Below are 20,027 nucleotides of genomic sequence, written 5' to 3'. Positions count from 1 at the left end.
ATGCTTCTAATGGCTCTGAGCACTATGGGATTTAACATCTGAGGTCATCAGTCCCCTAGAACTTAGAACTACTTAAACCTAACTAACCTAAGGACATCATACACATCCATGCCCGAGGCAGGATTCGAACCTGCGACCGTAGAAGTAGTGCGGTTCCGGACTGAAGCACCTAGAACCGCTCGGCCACCACAACGGGCTGTAAAGTTATCGCATAAATGATTAGTAAGACAAATATTTATACATATAATAAATGTTTTATGTAGTAGTTGCAATATGTTACTATGTTACATTTGTCATGTTTCTCTCTACTTGTTCTGATTAGCATCAACTTTTGTAGCACAAATTTCGTGAGATGAAATTATCGTTCGCTATTAGTTACGATTTCCAGTGCTGTTAGCCAACATGTGTGGTCCCGGACATGTGTTCATTAGTCCCCATGCTCCAGATGGCCGATATTCGGCGTTTTATCACCCACGTTCGTTATAATTCATCACTTAAATCACTTGCACTTCTCGTTCCGTTATCAACATGAGCGTGTTTACAGTGTGTTTGTGTTGTATCTGTGTGGTTTAATACTGTTTATTTGTTTTGTATGTGGTAGAGGGAGAGAAAGAGAGAGAGAAAGAAAGAGAGAGAGAGAGAGAGAGAGAGAGAGGGAGAGGGGGGGGAGGAAGAGAGAGGATGGGGGGGAGGTAGAAGCTTCATTACTTGTTTGTTCTGGTTATGTCTCACATTTCTGTTTGTTATTGCTTTAGTGGCTAGCATGATCAGGGTTGTTGCTTATAGCGATTTGGTCATTAAATGCGTTCTTTTCCGTTGCAGGGGCTCCTCGTATGTGAAAGTTTTCTAGTGATATCAGGAGCTTTTTGTTGTGCTTAGCACTCTAATAACTTCCATGTCTTGTTCAAGTTTGGATGGTTCATATCCATGTTTTATTATGTGTTCAGCAATTGTGGAATGGGTGTTTTCGTACTTCTAGCTTCTTATAAGTTCCTTATATCTATACATGCTGCTTGGTATTTATCGGTTTTTTCTCTTGTTGGTAAATGTGACTGGCGAGTGTTTCTTGTTCTCTAAGCAATGTGCAGTCCCTGTTTCTTTAATATTTTTGCTTTCCTATGTGCTGCTTTATGTCTGTACGTTAAAGTGTACCATTTTTTTCTATTAGTTTCGTCGTGAGTCTTACTGTTTTGAGTTTCCGTGTGTTCTGTAGTGTGTGAGGTGTTTGGTGTTTCTGTTCTCTGTTTGTTTTCTTTTTTCTTTGGTTGTGTTTTGAATTTTTGGTTGAGTTTTTGTACTATATGGGTGTTGTAACCACTGTTTGAGGCTATGATTTGCACTTCTTAAATCTTTTTTCATAATTTTCTCTGCTGAGTAAGATATTATGTAGCCTCTTAATAGTGTCGAAGGGCTGATAATTTTTGATTTTGTGTGTGACTGGACGAAGCATGTAGAATTGCATATGTGGCTCCTGGTTTTCTTAAGTTATCAAATGTATGCTTATTTTTGTCTCTCTTTATTGTTGTAACCAAGAAACGTATTTGCTCTTGTGTTTCTTTTTTCATGGTGGATTGAATATTTATGTATATTGTTTATGCCTGAAGTTTATCAATTTTCTCTGTTGGTTCCTCTACCAGACTTTTTATGTCATCTACATATCTGTACCAGTAAAAACAGTATTGTATCATTTCTCAAAGGATGTGTTTCCTGTGTGGTTGATGAACATGTTTGCCAATGTTTCTGATATTGAGGACCCCACTGGAATCCCTTCCTCTTGTAAATAAAATTCCTTTTCAAACTGCAAGTAATTTTGGGCTAACAGATCTGGAAATCGTAACACCGAAAGATAATTTCACCTCAAAAAATTTGTGCTACAGAAGTTGATTCTAATCTGAGAAGGAAGAGAAAGACATGACAAAATGTAACATAGTAACATACTGGAACTACTACGTAATACATTTATAATACGTGTAAAATGAATCATGTATTACAGGCCATTGAAGATGCTTCACAAATAAAAGAAGCAAAACTGCCTTTCGTTTAGTTTCATGGACGGAACATACCCCCATGAATTTTGAGCAACAAAGGAACAATGAAAGTCAGAAAACGTGACGAAGTTAAGAAGTGATGATAAGTTTAGATAAAGGTTGAACATGATTAATGAAAGTTGTACAGTCGATACGGTTTTGTAAATTAACAACTGGTACTGAAAAATCTGAGTGAGCAATAGTATTTGAAATCTCAAAACGATAGAACGTGTATATTTTCTCTATTTTTATCGCTTGCCCACAAAATGTCTCCATGAAAGGCACGATGCGTTCTAACAGAGTTTTTCGCCATGTTGCGAGTGAGACAGAGTACACCACTGGCACACTCTGGGAACTTTCTCTCCAAGTGTAGGAGACTGATCGTGACACATATTTAATGCAACGATTGTGGGATTCAGTACTCAAGAATAAATATTGTGTGTAGCATATTCGTTCACCAACATTTCCGTTAATTCTAATATCAGACTGGCTGTGATGTCTATTAGCCATTTACATCAACGTAAATACTTCCTGTGGCACCGAATGGTGCATGGCGGAGGGTACCCTGTACAACATATCCTCATTTCCTGTCCTGTGCCGCTCGCAAACAGAGTGAAGGAAATGTAGCCTGTCTCTAATCTTATTTTATGTCGAACAGTAGGCCTACTCAACAATGGGGGTCGCACTAGTGTCCTATATGCGATTTACGTTATAAATGATCCCCACTTGTCTAAAATTCCTCCAATAAACCGAACTTGACCATTCGCCTTCTCTACTGCAATACTTAACGTACTCGTTATATCTCATGTTGGTGTGTGTGTGTGATTTTCCGACAGTCACAGGCCAGTTCGTTAGCACGTATTTTGTGGACTAGGAGAATTGTTTTCTAAAGTCTAGTAACAATTCAGAGTTCTATCATAGGTGGAAAATGACTCTGAGCACTATGGGACTTAACTTCTGAGGTCATCAGTCCCCTAGAACTCAGAACTACTTAAACCTGACTAACCTAAGGACATCACACACATCCATGCCCGAGGCAGGATTCGAACCTGCGACCGTAGCGATCGCGCGGTTCCAGACTGTAGCGCCTAGAACCGCTCGGCCACTCCGGCCGGCTCTATCATAGGGTACGGATGCGGTTACAAGGAGCTCTGAATGGATGTGGTAATTCTGCGTAACAACGAGCAAAGCCTGACCGTGGAGCGAACTCGAATGAGTGAAAAAGACGAACGCGAGGAATTACGCGTTTTCTGTGTAAACTGTGACTTACGAACTAACCAAAATCGGTGTAAAGTGTTATGCAAATCGTGACTGCGAATGTCAGTTTGTGAATTGGTTGAGCGAGCATTCTGTCACACATGTCCCGGTTTGGAATACTTTCTAGTATTACGTTTCGCTCGACACCGTAAGCTGGCTATCATGAGTCACTTCAACCGTGTGTTACTGTCGAAAGTGTAACTTCATAGTGGCACGGGCTTGACAGTGTTTTTGTGTCAAAAAAGTGACGGTATATCGAAATTGTCCGTCACAAACTACCTTTGAGTTAACTGCATGGTTAACCTTATCCTGAGAAAACATTGATGAAACTTGCAGAAACGTGTAGTATGGCTAGTTTCTACTTGAGCAGAAGACTTTCATATTCTGATAGGTCGGGCGTGTGAAGCAGGCTGCCGAAGAATATATCACCGAAAGGAGAGCGGACGTTTTCTGTAGGATGAACACAATTAACTGCGTTGCTGAAGCAAGCTACGGAACAAGATCTCGTATCTGCCCGTTTGGCGTTGGTAAACTGCAGACGCGGTCTGCTTGTATGCTCTGATTTCATGGTCCAAGCAGTCTGTTAGAATACATCTGTTTGTGTTTGCAGCTGACTTGGTACAGTCTCTTGGTAAGATGACGCATACCCCTGGCGAGTTTTGTTTATTCTTAATTTTTTAGGGATAAATTTTACGAGTTTTCCGGAGTTCCCTATGATGCGCTTCTTATTTTTAAAATGACCGCCAAAGCTGGGGACATGTGCTAGTATTTTTAGTGTAAAGATGAGGAAGATCACATGCGAAAAGTTTCCCTGTTCTCATTATCTGTGATCTTGCAGATATACATTCTCCAAATGTTAGTCTTCTTTTTGCAACGTGACTGAACTTCGACCATTAACCACCACTTCTGCTAATTTAATGCATGCTCAAACTTTCGTTATCTGTTAAGAGATTCTTGGAGTTTCGTAAATTGATTGATTTTTGCCTATCAGGTCAACCTGTGTTTCTCAGTCCCAAGCTATCGCTTTATGATTGAGGTTGGAATCCTTTCTAAACTGGCTCAAGTAAAATGGTCACGTTGACTCGTGCAAAATGACTCACAGCTGAATATTTTTATCTTTCTGCTCCGTTATATGAGTCAGTAGTGATTCCAACAGCCTACCTAGACCAACTACCCTGGTACTATCCCGTGTCATTAGGATCTTTCAAGTGATCAAGTAGTTAGCATCGATTATATGAACATTCGCATATGTCTGACGTGAATGATACGTACCAGATCCCTCTGTAGTATCTAAGTTAACCCTCGTATGGTCAATAAATGGGTTGCAGTTGATCAAGAATTATCAATTAGGTTTCATTACACGATGAGAGAGTTCGGTAGTTTACAGATCGATTTTCGTATACACTATGCGATCAAAATTATCCGTACACTTCCAAAACCATGTTTATCATATTAGGTGCACTGTGCTGCCACCTACTGCCAGTGGCCTCAGTAGTCATTAAACATCGTAAGAGAGCGGAATGGGGATCTCTGCGGAACTCACGGACTTCTAATGTGGTCAGGTGATTGGGTGTCACTTGTGTCATGCGTGTATACGCGAGATTTCTACACTCCTAAACATCCCTAGGTCCACTGTTTCCGATGTGGATAAGTGAAGGGCACGTACAGCACAAAAGCGTACAGGCCAACGTCGGCTTTTGAGTGACAGAGACCACCGACAGGAATTCCAAACTGTATCAGGATCCACTGCAAGTACTATGACATTTACGCGGGAGGTGAGAAAACTTGGATTTCGTGGTCGAGCGGCTGCTAATAAGCCACACAACACGCCGTTAAATGCCAAACGACGTCTCACTTGGGGTAAGGAGTGTAAACATTGGACGACTGAACACAATTACGGTGCACAATGTGGCGGTCCGATGGCAGGGTGTGGGTATGGCGAATGCCCAGTGATCGTCATCTGCCAGCGTGTGTAGTGCCAACAGTAAAATTTGGAGTCTGTGGTGTCATGGTGTGGTCGTGTATTTCGTGGAGGGGGCTTGCACCCCTTGCTGTTTAGCGTGGCACTATCACAGCACAGGCCTGCATTGATGTTTTAAGCACCTTCTGGCTTGCCTCTGTTGAAGAGCAATTCGGGGATGGCGATTGCATCTTTCAAAAGGATCGAGCACCTGTTCATAAGGCCTGTGGCGAAGCGGTTACACGAACAGTAACATCCTTGTGATTGACTGGCCTGGACAGAGTGCTGACCTGAATCCTATAGAACACCTTTGGGATGTTGTGGAACGGCGACTTCGTGCCAGGCTTCACCGGCCGTCATCGATACCTCTTCTCAGTACAGCACTCCATGAAGAATGGGCTGCCTTTTTCCTAGAAACCTTCCAGCACCTGATTGAACGTATGCCTGCGAGAGTGGAACCTGTCATCAAGGCTAAAGGTGGGGCAACACCGTATTGATATCCAACATTACCTACGGAGGGCGCCACGAACTTGTGAGTCATTTTAAGCAAAATATCAGGATGCCTTTGATCACGTAGTGTATGAGATGTCAGTTTAATGCGCAAGTAGTGTACATGCGGTAATATGCCACTAGAAGTGATACATCTTATATGAATGATTCGCACTACAACCCCCTCCAGCATATATCTTTACCCTTGTATCCTTATAAAGTGAGCTGCGCCCAACTTTTATTTATTAAATTTCATTGCAGTATTAGAGAGATTGGTGAGTGACAGATCGAATTTCGTGTATGACAAAACAGCTAATTTTTGTGTACTGTTTCATGCGATTGTATTCTACTATAATGGTTACGTACAAGGATGTTAGATAGCAAATCCACCCTGTAATTACTAGATCATTATAGATAGTCTCACCCAGAATATTACCTCAGTTTCCCTTTTCTACTCTCTTTGGTGGTGCCCAAAAGATTGAATAAAACTATCTTGAGCTGTGAGAATACTGAGTATCGAAGAAAGGTTAGTTTACTTAAATTTTAAGTCGACAAATGTACTGCTCACTACGTGATCTTCTGCTGTTAGCTGCATGCTTATCACATACAATGAATCTTAGTACGATTATACATTCCACTTAATAAATTGCTGATTATGAACACTGGTTCATTCAATTCTCTCTTCTTGGTCACCACATAATGACTTTACTTTGTGTGTTAAACCCGAGCGTACTCTTCGTTTTAGTTCCGTTTTCTTGCCTTAAATGAGTTTTTGTCCATCCATTATCAGTTTGTATAGACTGCACCAGAAGATCTCGATTTAAAAAAAAAATGCACCGAAAATATTCTTATCTTTTCAATCCATCATAAATTAATGTTTTTATAAGCAATTCACTGGGATGCTGAAGCCATATATCTTTTATAGATTATAGATTCTCTCGACAGTCATTCTGGGTGGCGAAAACCACGAGCGTAAGCTAGACCTGGCTGCGAGTGCGATAATAGCGGTCTGAAAAAAAAAAGAACGTAATTGAGATTAGTTTATACCAGCTGGTCGATTTCTAAGTTCCAAGAAGTCGGTGGCTTTCAGATGGACCAACGTGACTAGCGGGAAAGATGTACCACCGACAACCACATAACCTGGCGCAAGGACAGTGGTCATTAAAAGATTTCAACCGACAAGCGCCGGCATCTTGTCCTCCGTCTATCACACAGAGCTCCTATTGCATCTTGTGGCAGTACCACGATGCACCTATACTACCATCAGTAGATACTGTCGTATTATTTATCCCTATTATCGGATTGTTTACCGCTTCCTCACTGTGTTCAGCTTCTCTTTGCGATGTACGTTCGAACTTAAAAGAGTGCTGCTTCTCACTTCTGATTTATGCTTTCCCCGTAATTAACGGAGCTGATATTCTCCACTCTCCAAATTCAGCAGATCATTTGTCGAGTCTGTTGAACAATTTTTTTTTCTGCTGTGTCTTCCAGAACCTACGTGTCACAGCTTACATTGTAAGGAGTGTGTCAAAACTCTCCACTACATTGAAAACAACTTAACGCAATTCTTTGCATTGTGTAAACACTCAGATATCGATAGTAACAATCTGAGGCCGAAACATGGGAGCGCGTTTCTAAGTGTTGTTGTGAGACGAGGTCTGTCTGCGAGAGTGGAAGCAGTAGTGTTAGTCGAGAGCTCGGACACAGAAGAATAATAACTGCAATATTCCTTGATGGCACGGTGACTACCGATCGATACATGAAAGTCTTGAAAGACGATTTCATCTCCATTACGCGAAGTGATCCTGATTTCGAAGAGAGGTGGTTCATGCGAGACGGAGCCCGATTCCATCGAAGCAGGAGAGTGTTTAATGTCTTGGAGGAGCACTTTGGGGACCGCATTCTGGCTCTGAGGTACCCAGAGGCAACTGGCATGGGCTTCGATTGGCCCCCGTATTCTCCGAATCTGAACACATGCCACTCCTTTTTGGGGGATAAATTAAAGGTGTAGAGCAATAACCCCAAACGCATTGCTAAGCTGAAAAAGCCATTCAGGTCATCGACAGCTTCGATGTTCCGACACTTCAGCAGGTCATTGCAGAATTTCGCTATTCACCTGCGCCACATCATCGCCAGTGATGTTAGGCATATCAAACTAAAATCGGAATGTGTGCACACCGTAGCTCGTAACTAATTTACGTTTCTTTTCTTATAGTTCAGGCACTCGGGGCGTATATCAGTTCCTTTTCCAACTACCAAGAATGTCTTTAAAGGTATGGAAATGCATTATTTCCAGTTTCTTATTTATAATGTTAACAAAAATAATAGTGGAAGATGAGGTATATGTAAGCGCATGTTACACATCAGAAGTTTACAGTCCTATCTGTCGACAGCGGTCATTCAAAAATAGTTTTGATTGCGATCTTGGATACAAAAAATTTCTTAGAAGCTTGAAACGAATTTTGTAACGCAGCTAAAATAACGCTAAATTAGTGCTGACTTTTGTTCAGTAGCATATACGAAAACTACTTCCAATTAGTCATTGTATGCGAAATAGGTACTGCTGTTTTTTTTAATGCTATTGTTTCTTCGTCGACTGGAGTACTCGCGTTTGAGTCTAACATCCCCCCCCCCCCCCCCCCCCCACGTACGAGAATTGTTAACAAATCATCCCAGTACGTGACACATAAATTTTGAAACGGTCGCCACTGAATATGCATGGACGATTAGTTAATTCTCTGTACAAAATTTCTTTGAGTGCTTTTCCATGGAGGTGTCACTTTTTTCTTCTTCTAATAGTGCTACTCTTTTAATGCATAATTCTTCTTGAGGGAGAGCTCTCCAGTTTTGAGCAATTGCTCTACTTTGGTTTGGGTCAGAATTCAGAATATCTATTGATCTTTGCCAGATGATCCATTTCATCATCTCATGTAAATATGCACCACACATAAACAACCCCACCCTGCTCAAGGGACGAATTATTGCATACAGCACTCCCACACGCAAAAAAAGGGAACACTTATATAGACACTCGTTCACTGTCTCCTCCCTCTGTCTTTGAGGCTATCCGTCCAATAGCACGTCACTTCAAGACGAGTGTGCCAAGGGAGTGTCGGAGACAACACATACAAATAATTCACGTACAGTAATACACTCAACCAGAATGTACAACTCTGGTATAATTCAACACTAACAACTAATACCTTATTACAGTGCTTGCGTTGTCACGTACAACGACGCAATCTTTCTTCAAACATGCATGCACGTTGCTCACAGCCACTGTAATCTGTCGATAATAGGCAGTGACCGTCAATTAAAATGTCCACCCATTACGGGAATTACATGATCTATGTAAGAGTACAAGATGTGACGCCAAAACGTCGATAAATGTACGTTTGTGTCTGGCCGTGAATCGTGTACATATAGCAAAGCGGATAAGGTGACAGCTGGTATAGAGCGGCAAATCCGGGTTCGTGTCACGGCCCGGCACCAATCCCATTGGCCGTCAGTCCCTTATACAGTTGGCAGTCGTTCGTATTCGCAACTGTGAACTTTTTTTTACGTACCCAACAACTGAGTCCTCAACTTGACATGTAGTTCTTCTTCCAAGTCCACATCTACAAAGTGGACATCATGGTGGCCCATTGTTTTATAAATGGTAGTCCGATGACTGCTGTAGATGGTAACTCCTTGGCTTCTTGGCGTGGAATCCAGACGTGGAAAGGACGCACCTTTAGCTCGCTGGGCACTCTGACCGTAGTCTGACTGTAGAGGCCCGGCGGCGCTGGTAAAATCTTCACGTAGATTACACGCAATCTGACGCCGACGTGTTTTAGGGGCTCCGGAACGCCCTATACTTGCAATGTTAAAATAACGCTTATAAATTACATCTTTCCTCACAAAGTATTTGAGGGAGGAAGTTGAACTTTTTACAGATTATTTATTGGAATATGGGCTACAACTTAACACAGGGATTTTACAAAATTTTAGTTCAGTTATTAAAGATGATTTTTTTTCAATTGTAATGAAAATTCACAACACTTTTTTGCAATTTTTTATTTATATATTCAAAAATATACAGTTTTTTGGAAAAAGGCTGTGTTAAATTATGCAGAAGGTACTGTGTAACATTTACTGAAAGTTTGAAACAAATATGTTTGGAAGATCCTTAGAAAACATGTAATTAGTATGAGAAAATAAAAGTTTTGGGAATCGAGCGACAAAGATTGGATTAAATTTTTAGTGCATTCCAGGTCCATGGGATGGATTATCTTCATCCTCTGCAAACTCCTCCTCCAGCTTCCTCTTGTTCCTCCTCCTGTTTACTCTTGCTTGTATTTCTAGACTCTTTACAGCCCTGTCTGCAGCCCGAAGGCGTTCCTTGTCTAAAGCAAGCATCGCTCGTACCATGTTAGAACCTATCTTCATTCCCATATTTCTAAATACCTTGCACCTTACAATGGCTTTCCAACATTTCTCCTTTTCTTAAAAGCCTTCAGAGGATTTCTAATAACTTTACTTTTACTCATTATTATACTTCAACAAAACAGAGACTCAAGAAACAGAATTAATTACGAATATTTTCGAGATAACGACAGAGTAAATAAACATGAAACAATCGACAACCAGCGATATATATTGAACCATCACAGGTTAGCCACAACACATACTTTATCTCACATCAGTAAAATGTACCTGATGAACACGGACGTTAATAATAACACCATTTGACAGCAGTTTAACAGCGCCACAGTGGGTCACGCCCATGTAGAACACATTTCAAAAAAAAAAAAAATTAAAAATAGTTGTAGTCTTCGGAATTGAATAAACTATATATCTATTAAAAGGTAATAGTCTGCAGATTAAGAAAACGCAAAAAAGTTAAAATTGAACTTTTCATGATTTTGAGCCTTTCCGGAGCCCCTTAAGTTTACTTTTCTTATTTGTTACTGAAAGCGCCACTCATTAGAAGCAGATGACGTGCTGTATACCGGAGAAACCACAACAAAGCAAAGAAAATATGCCGAAAATGACAGTGATTAACCGAGAAACCATGCTGTAACTTAATGTAAGTAAGGGATTATAAAACTGTTCACAGAATACAATATATGGTACCAGACAGTACACAAGGTATTTCCTGCGCCTGGACTTGCAGCTCGTAGTCTCACGGTCGCGTTCTCACTTCCCAAGCACGGGGGTCCGGGTTCCATTCCCGGCGAGGTCAGAGATTTTTCGCCTGCCTCGAGATGTCTAGGTGTTTGTATTGTCCTCATCATTTCATCATCACTCATGAAAGTGGCGAGACTGGACTGAGCGAAGCTTGGGAATTTGTACGGGCGCTGATAACCGCTCAGTTGAGCGCTCCACAAGCCAAACATCATCCTCATCATCATCATCATCTTGCAACTGGAAAAGCTTGAAGAAGACGTTGAGTTAGGACGTCAAAAGACTGTGTTCGGAAGTCGCAGACCACTGCCAATCGATTCCACGAGATGACACCGAGTCGCCAGTAAAGTCTAGGAAATTACATATTTTGTGATGTTTTCAATTACGCTAATTTTTGATGCTTTAGAATAATAAAAAAACAACTGACGATAGCTATACTGTCGCTGAAACTAGTCTGGGAACAAAAATAAGTAAAACAAAATTCTTTGGCGTCAGGGCGGACACAAAATCCTGTATTGTCACACTCAGTATGAAATAGGCCAAGGTGACAAGCTGCTTGCTACTTGCTTTCTCCGTAACGTGACGTCATCGACTAAGTGAATGGCTTCTGTGGAAGGCGCGGCAATGTAGTTCCGTTGGCTGCGGTGATTTCTTCAGACAGCCATCGCTATCAGCGCCGTCCAATTGGCCTCGCCTGCGGATTATGCAACCGGTGACACCTCTCCGTAAAAAGGAATGTCGTCTCTCTCTATCTTCCTTTCTCTCCCTTTTACACCCACATCTACACCCATCCATCCACACACCCACTCACCCTCACTCACAAACACACACACACACACACACCACACACACACCACACACACACCCAGGAGAATATTCTGCTGGATATAAATGAATCGCAGTATCAGTACTTCAATTCCTGTCAAGGTTTATATGGTGTTCCTCATGGTTGTGAGACAAATGTCGAAATCGGAAATACCTTCCTAAATGCAGTGACGAGCCGAAACGTTATGGCACTATAGAATTCTGCCTGCTTGCGAAGCAGTCACATGACGCGTTTTTCTTTTTCTTTTTTTTCATGATTCTTCTGACACGTTCTGTAAAGCCCGGTTCAAATTACTCTATTGTGTTACTATTTTACTTCGAGGTAGTTCCCACTGTGTAATTGCGGAAATAAGCATCATCTGCACTGGATGACAAACGTTTCGTACTGCAGGGCATAAGTAATACCTTGGTACAGGTATCACTACATTGTCTGGCTGACTTTGATGCCGGTCTTAGCTCTACTTGAGTATATTTACCAATAATACAGACAGTTTAGACGTGGGAATAAAATTAGTCACTTATGTACAAAGCTCAAACAATCCACTTTTGGTAAATGCACTGTAAATCATAAGTTAGATCAACAGTAGTGCCATGTATGTTTCTTACTGTTGTAGACCACTTATTTTTTGAAAAATCATAGAGACAATTTTTATTTATTTATAATGTGGTACAAAAATTGAACTAACCTCATTAACAAATTATCCTATAAAAAAGTTAGATTGGTATTGATATCATTTAACCCATGTGATTTTTATCTTAATGCTGTGGAACAATATTACAGTGCTTGGCAGTGAAAATCTTTACCCACTTTGATAAATAATACAGACAGTTTTATTTTTGTGCAAAGGTACAATTTTATTTCACGATCAGAAGTCTGTAATTACATGTGTGTGTACCTGTAAGGTTCTTGTGTCTGTTTTACCCTCGAAATATTTATTTATTTGACGAATTATTTTACTTTGTTGCAAAGAAATTCCTTCCGAGACATGAAACAAATCTAGCAGCCCCCCTCTGAACTGCTTCTATGTTTTCGTTGAGTCATACTTGGAATGCATTCTAAACACTGGAGCAGTTCTCAAGAATGGGTCACACCGACATCCTATACGCCGTCTCTTTTACAGATGAACCACTCTTTCCTAAACTTCTCCCAATAAACCGAAGTCGTCAATTCGCCTTCCCTACCACAGTTCTCACACGCTCGTTCCAATTCATATCGCTTTGCCGCGTTAAGCACAGATATTTAAACGAATTGACTGTGTCAAGAAGGACACTAGTAATACTGTATCCGAACATTACAGGTTTCTTCTTACTACTCATCTGCCATGAACTTAACATATTCTCACATTCAGAGATAACTGTCATTCAACACACCATTCAGAAATTTTTCTAGGCCATTTTGTATCTTGCTACAGCCACTAAAATTCGACACCTTACTGGACATGACGGCATCACCAACAAACAAGCGCAGGTTACTCCCCAACCTGTCAGCCAAATCTTTTATGTGTATAGAGAAGAGCAGCGGTCCTATCACACTTCCCTGGGGAACTCCTACAGACACCCTTGTCTCTGATGAACACTCGCCGTGGAGGAAAACATACAGGGCTCTATTATTTAAGAAGTCTTCGAGCCAATCAAATGTATTTGAACTTTTTCCATATACTCGTACCTTCGTTAAAATTTTTTATTTTTTAATTTATTTCATTGACAGTACAGATTAACCCATGCCTTGAAATGTAAGGTCGGTCAGATGCTCCTGAATCTAACAGCAAAGACTTCTCATTGTTACAATCTTATTAGAATACAGTTGTCAATGCTTTTTTTAAATAATATAATGACATAATATATAAAGATTTCTCTGAGTTTACAGCAAATTGAATGCTGAACAATTGTTAAAATAGTTCCATATAATCTGTTACTACATAGTTGATCAGAATATAATTTATATAATGCAAATGTCAAAGAAAAATTTAAAAAAAGAAAATTTAACTCAATGAACGTGGTGAAAATAATTTGTAGTATGTAGAGGGAAGTGATATGCTGTAGTGCATTTGGATGTGTAATATAGTCTAAGTAGTAATAATGACTTATTTCTACCTATTTCAGACGAAAAGGTGTCTTTAGAACCTCGAGCTATTTTCATCTGAAATGGTTTGTGCTAATGTATGTTTACACAGATTATACATGGAATACATGTATTTTAGCCTTACATGAGAAATACACTTATGTTTGTAGCTTGTTAGTAGAAATAGAAAATAAGTCATTGCTATTTGAATGCATTTTTCCTTAAATAACTCAATACATTTCTGATATATAAAATTCATTGATTGTAGCGTTGAATAGAGATGTGAATATACTTGTGTGTGCACACAATAAGACGAACAATACATTACTGCCTGAGTGCAGTGTACTTAAAACACTATGCAGTATATCTTTGGGGAGGATGAGCCTCCGAATAAAAGTTCTTCGAGCCTTCTCCTCCCAAGCGACGTTACCTTATTACTACAGTCTCAGTGTGTGGTGCCGGTGTTTATTTGTTTTATGATTGTTGTATTGTTTGTGACTGTGTTGTGGCATGCAGTGTCTTGCATTGCTGGTTTTGGTCACTTACATGTTGATCCCTTCTGAGTCATATTCACCTAGTAATCCTTCCCCGGTTTCGGAATCTGTGGTCGTGTTTGTGTCCTCCTATGTGGTTTGTTGTGTTGTTTGTGCTTGTCTACGCCTCCTTCCATATGAGTTTTGGCGCTTGTATTCTTTGTGCAGAGTGTTCGATACAATATCGGCTATGCAATTTATTGTGTTCCATTCATCGGGATTATGTATTATTATGGCGATGTCATTGTCATTCTGTACAGGTCTCACTTGAGCTAGAGTGTTGCACAGCAGTGTGACACGTTCTGGTGTCCCAGTTTCTCCGTATATGCATACTTCATCGTTAGTTAGTCCCATACGATTTAAGTGTACTGTATGCGGTCCGTGGCATGCCAGGAAATGGACCATCCCCCGGTTTGTGTCGACATGTTTCAGTTGTAGTCTTTCACGTACATGAGGAAAGAAAGAGTGTACTCGGCGACCCTTGTCGGATGCATCCCACTCTCTCTGCCATGTTTGAATCCGCCATTGTTTCATTTGTGTTTTGTTCATAATGTTCGTTCCTGTAATTTCGGTGACTTTCTCGAGCCTGTCCGTTTCAAGCCAGTGAAGTGGAGTTCTATAACGTATTGTTATGTCTATAGGGCAGGTCTCCATGACAACGCAAAGTACCTCTAGCGACGTGGTGTTGAAGGCTCCGCTCATTCTCAGGGTACATTACGTTGACCTCGTCTTGTAATTGGCTTTTTATTCTGTATGTTCTGTCTGTGAGCCCGAGCACTTCTGGCGAAGCATGCGGTGGATTCAAATATCGCAACGTGGTAGGTCCTTATCGTCTTAATAGGTAATTTGTACTGAGTTGAGTTTGGTCTTGCTGGTTTGTGCATAATTTTGGAGGCTTTGTCAAATGTCAATTTCATATGATGGTTGAAAGTATTTTTCGTCTTGCACCAGCTGTTAGTTTTCAGAGACAGTTGCGTGCCTTTTGTCTCCAGTGCTGCTCTCTAGTTGGCTGACACCACTACGAGCATGTCATCCGCGTGAGCCACCACACCTCTTACCCTGTCGTCACTGTCCAGCGAGTTCAGCAAGGCCTCGATTGAAATATCCCAGAATTATGATCCGCAGATCGAGCCCCGTGGACATCCCTCCCTTTGTTATTCTCTTGACAACCTTCCGTGTACCAGCCCTCAACTCCGCCACCCTGCCTCTGCAGTAGTCGAGGAGGCTGTTTTAGAGGGAAACTGATAGCCTCATGTCCCTGAACCTGGCGAAGAGGGACAGCCACCACAAGTTGTCTAAAGCCCTTGCTATATCGATTAGTATTGCGACCACGTATTTGTCGCTGATGCTATTTGTAACTGTCAGTGCTTGACTGACGGCGTCTTCTGTTGATCTACCTACCCTGAAGCCGATTTGAGGGGGCGTTAGGGCGAGGAGGCATCTGTGCGATTGTAAACGGTCACACAGGAGCCTTTCCTGTAACTTACCTAGAGTGTTTAAAAGACAGATAGGTCGGTATGTTTTGGGGTCTGTTGGCTCTTTGTCTTGTGATTTCCTGATTATTCCTACACTAGCAGTTTTCCAGAGGTTTGGAATTCTGCTTGTTAGTAGTGCCTCCTTGAACATGTTAGTAAGAAAAGGTGTGATTCTTGTTATTGTTTGTTGTAATGTTTCTGAAAGTATTTTGTCTGGAACTTGAAACTTCCTGGCAGATTAAAACTGTGTGCCCGACCGAGACTCGAACTCGGAACCTTTGCCTTTCGCGGGAAAGTGCTCTACCATCTAAGCTACCGAAGCACGTCTCACGCCCGGTACTCACAGCTTTACTTCTGCCAGTACCTCGTCCCCTACCTTCGAAACTTTACAGAAGCTCGCCTGCGAACCTGCTGGGCCGGGTTCTTTCCGGTTTTTAAGCCTGCTGGTTACCGTCGCGACTTTTTCTTGCGCGAATGGCACGGTTACACTGTCACTGATGTATGGTTCCCTCATGATCGTCTTGTTTGGGATCGTCATCTGGGAGGAACCTTTTCAGAAGATATTCTGCTGTGCTTCTCCATCCTCTGATCATGGTGTCGTCAGCTTGTTTTAGTGTTGACAGAACTGTCAGTCTCTTAACTCGGTCTGTTTCTGTCTTGAATGGTTGTCCTCAGATGTCGTTCTGTTGCTGGTTTTTTATAAAATTGGTCGAAGTCTTGCCTTGTTGTCTATAATTGTTTCTGGTATTTCTGTTTACCGTCACGATACAGATTATCTGTCTTTCAGGGGCTGTCTTTGTTTGTTGGTAGTACTTTCTTTTGTCTCGTGAATCCTTCCTTGGTCTTGCCAGTTCTGTCCATGGTTGTTTTTGTACCCCCCCCCCCCCCCCCAGTTTTTACCCATGGTATAGCTGCAACCTGTGCTCTTTGTAGGACATCCGTCAGTACATGCGTTTTATAATCTATACTGCCTTGAACAGTGTGTAATGACGAAGCCTCAACAATATCTCGAACTTTTTGCCAGTCAGCTCTTCCTGTGAGTAAATACTGCTGTTCGTGGTCCATGTTATGTATTGACATATCTGTCTGTGGTTATGACGATTGCGTTGTGGTCGCTGTGTTTGACTCTAATAACCTCTATGTATTGACTAGTGGAAGAAATATTGCGTTCCCTCGAGAAAGGTTTATGTTACTTACACCACCAGTGTTTCTGCGGTACATAGGTGGTTGACCCTCCCTATTTAGTATGAAGAGTTTGCATTCATTTTCCTCGTCAAGCACTAGTTGCCCTTTGTCGTCGGTTCTATCTGAGTTCCACAAGGGGGATTTTGCGTTAACACCCTGCGACACCGGAAATCGAAATATGGAATATGCCTGCTGTCCTTCATCTATTTATCTCAGTATATCATGTGAGAAAAAGGCAAGCTGAGTTTTGCACGAGTGATGCTTTCTAAAACCATACTGATTGCTGGACATAAGCTTCTTAGCCTGAAGAATGTTTACTATATTCGAACTAAGAATGTCTTCAAGTATTCTGCAGCAAACAGGAATTAGGGATATTGGTCTGTAATTTTGCGGGTCCGTTCTTTTGCCTTTCTTAAATCCTGGAGTCACCTGTGCTCTTCTCCAGTCGCTTGTGACGTGGTACTGAGGGAGACATTCACGATAAATGCAAGCTAGGTAAGGGGCCAATGCCGTGGAGTACTCTTTGTAAAATCTAACTGGGGTTCCATCCGGTCCTGGTCATTTATTGCTTTTCAAATCCTTCATTTGTTTCTCTACGCCAGGTATGTCGTCCATACAGGAGTCAGTCCGATGGTCAAATAATGCTATGTTTGTACGGTTCTCCTGCATGACGATTTCTTGAAGGCGAAATTCAAAACTTGGGCTTTCGTTTGGCCATCTTGAACTGCCACACCAGACAACAGGGGACTGAGTGGGAGCCTTAGTTCCGCTTAGTCATTTTGCGTGCTACCAGTATTTTCTCGGGTTCTCTGCGAGCTTTTTTGCTAATGTGTGAAGGTGGTAGTTGTTGTATGCTTCGCGCATAGATCTTTTCACAGACGCACGAATCTCTACTAACCTTCGCTCGTCGTTATTTGCGCGTGCCCTTTTGAATAAAGTGTGCTACAACCTCTACTTCCTCAGTGTCTCACGAATTTCGTTATTAAACCATGGTGGGTCTTTTCAGTCCTTTGTCCACTTACTAGTCACGTAAGTCTACAAAACACGATTTACAATTTGCTTAACCTTTGCACATAATTCCTCTAGACCCATCTTATTGGAACTAAGTGACGTCATTTCATTGCAAGAGGCGACTGTTCTGAGGGGTCAGTAGAACTGGTTCTGTGTGAAGAGGCATTCTCCCAATTCGCTCCTTGAATGTTTTCGTCGGAAGGACGGTAATCACCTATTGCCTATGGTAGGCACAGTGAAAGTAGTTTCGAAATTAGTTATTTGAAGTATCTGCGCTTGCAGAATAGAAACGCGGAAATCAAAAGTCCGAAAACAGTTATTATTAACAATAATATTCCCAAAAGAACACCAGACTCGATCCCAGCTACGGATCGTCACCAATTTACAATAACCAAGAAAAGATTCGACTCTCCACGGGGAGAGAACACAATAAACAGTTGTACAATGTCAAGATGTTCGTCGAATATACCAAGTCTACCGGCAAGAGATCAGCCAGGCAGAAGAGACATCCTGTATCTGCCGGAACTATTTGCGATCACGTGCCTAGCGTATCAAAGTAGTTCCTGTGCTAGCTGCGACCTCTGGTGAAGCTATTCTGCAGGCTCCACGAATGCATAGCGGACCCTGGCGGCCATTGGTGGTGACCGGGTGTTGTGTTGTGCTTTTGCCGCCGGTAAATATTTGTTCACAACACAGAAGACGTAGGTTTCCTTGGTGATATACGCCCTGTGATGCAGGCACCCTGTGTTGGTTGGACGTGAAGTGGGATGCCGAAGCAGTAGGGGCTACGATATATGAAGTGGGCGGTCATAGTATTATTTATTTCCATAAAAATACAGATAGCATCCTCCCTCGTGATTGGCATTGTGTGTATATGCCTGTTAAGTAATAGCGTCGCAAACAGCATTCAGCACAGTCACTGCAGCTAAACACCGCACACTGCCCTCCAGCCGGCTGCTGCACTGGCAGTTCGCTACAATGCGATCGCTCTGGCACTGACTGCGCGTGTACTGAACTTACACACGCCGACTTCAGAGGTGTTCTGTCACCTTCCGCTCACCACCCATCTTTGTCAGCCGTCGTACTGCGATTATTGTTGCCGTGTAGCCATGAAGTTCGATGATATTGGCCTGGCATCCAGGTGGGCTCTATTCAGTCGCCGGAATGTCAGGAACTCCGGTCTCCTAATCCTGGTGTGAAAGAAAGACCTCCAGGTCTTCCCATCTGTGACAGAGGCAGACTGCGCTTCTGAGTTCTGCGACTGGTGGTTATGACAAGGTAGCCATCTCTCCCAGTAGCGACTTGTGCCAGACGTCATTACACTGGAAGCAGGGAATCGAGTACGAACATCAGGTACAGCATTATAAGCTAAACGATGGGCAATCAGCACGAGCGGAGATTTTTCGACAGAGAGGTTTTCTCCTCAACCGAAAGGCAAATGCTGATTTGGACCGAGGAAAATTTAATGAACAACAGCTTCCTCTCAACTACACCGTTACACCCAAATAAAAATCCTACAAAACGAACTAAGCAACGAATCATCCTAAATAACAGGAGTCAGCACAACAGCACAAATTACAACTATTAAATAAAAAGGGATAAGCTCCCATAGAGTCCACTATCTCCTTCAGAGGTGGAATGGGAGTCTTTTTTCTTTATTTTAACATACATCAGTCGGAAAATATTGTCACAGAACAAGCCGAGTAGCACCGTGGTGTCGTGGTATGATACTAATCTGTTGCATGGAGAGTCGTGTGTTCAAGTCCCACCTGTACTGTACAATTTAAATTTCTATATTCGGTTCTAGAATATTTTAGAAGTATCCACAAATAGCAAGAATCATTGTACTGGAATGTTCTGTTGCTGCATATATACTGTATGTGTTCTGGCCGGTTCCGCGCTCTTGTATGTGCAAGTGCCAAATAAACCTTCGTTAAGTAAAGTTAGTGTTAGTCATTCATCTAATTACACCTTCTTCTACGTGACATTAATCTGGCGGAGACGCTGGGTATTGGATCTTGTGATAGCGCACATTAT

The sequence above is a fragment of the Schistocerca cancellata genome, chromosome 10 (genome assembly GCF_023864275.1).
Source record: "Schistocerca cancellata isolate TAMUIC-IGC-003103 chromosome 10, iqSchCanc2.1, whole genome shotgun sequence".
Classification (NCBI taxonomy): Eukaryota; Metazoa; Arthropoda; class Insecta; order Orthoptera; family Acrididae; genus Schistocerca; species Schistocerca cancellata.
The sequence above is the reverse complement of the archived record's forward strand: the minus strand, read 5'-3'. Positions refer to the sequence as shown.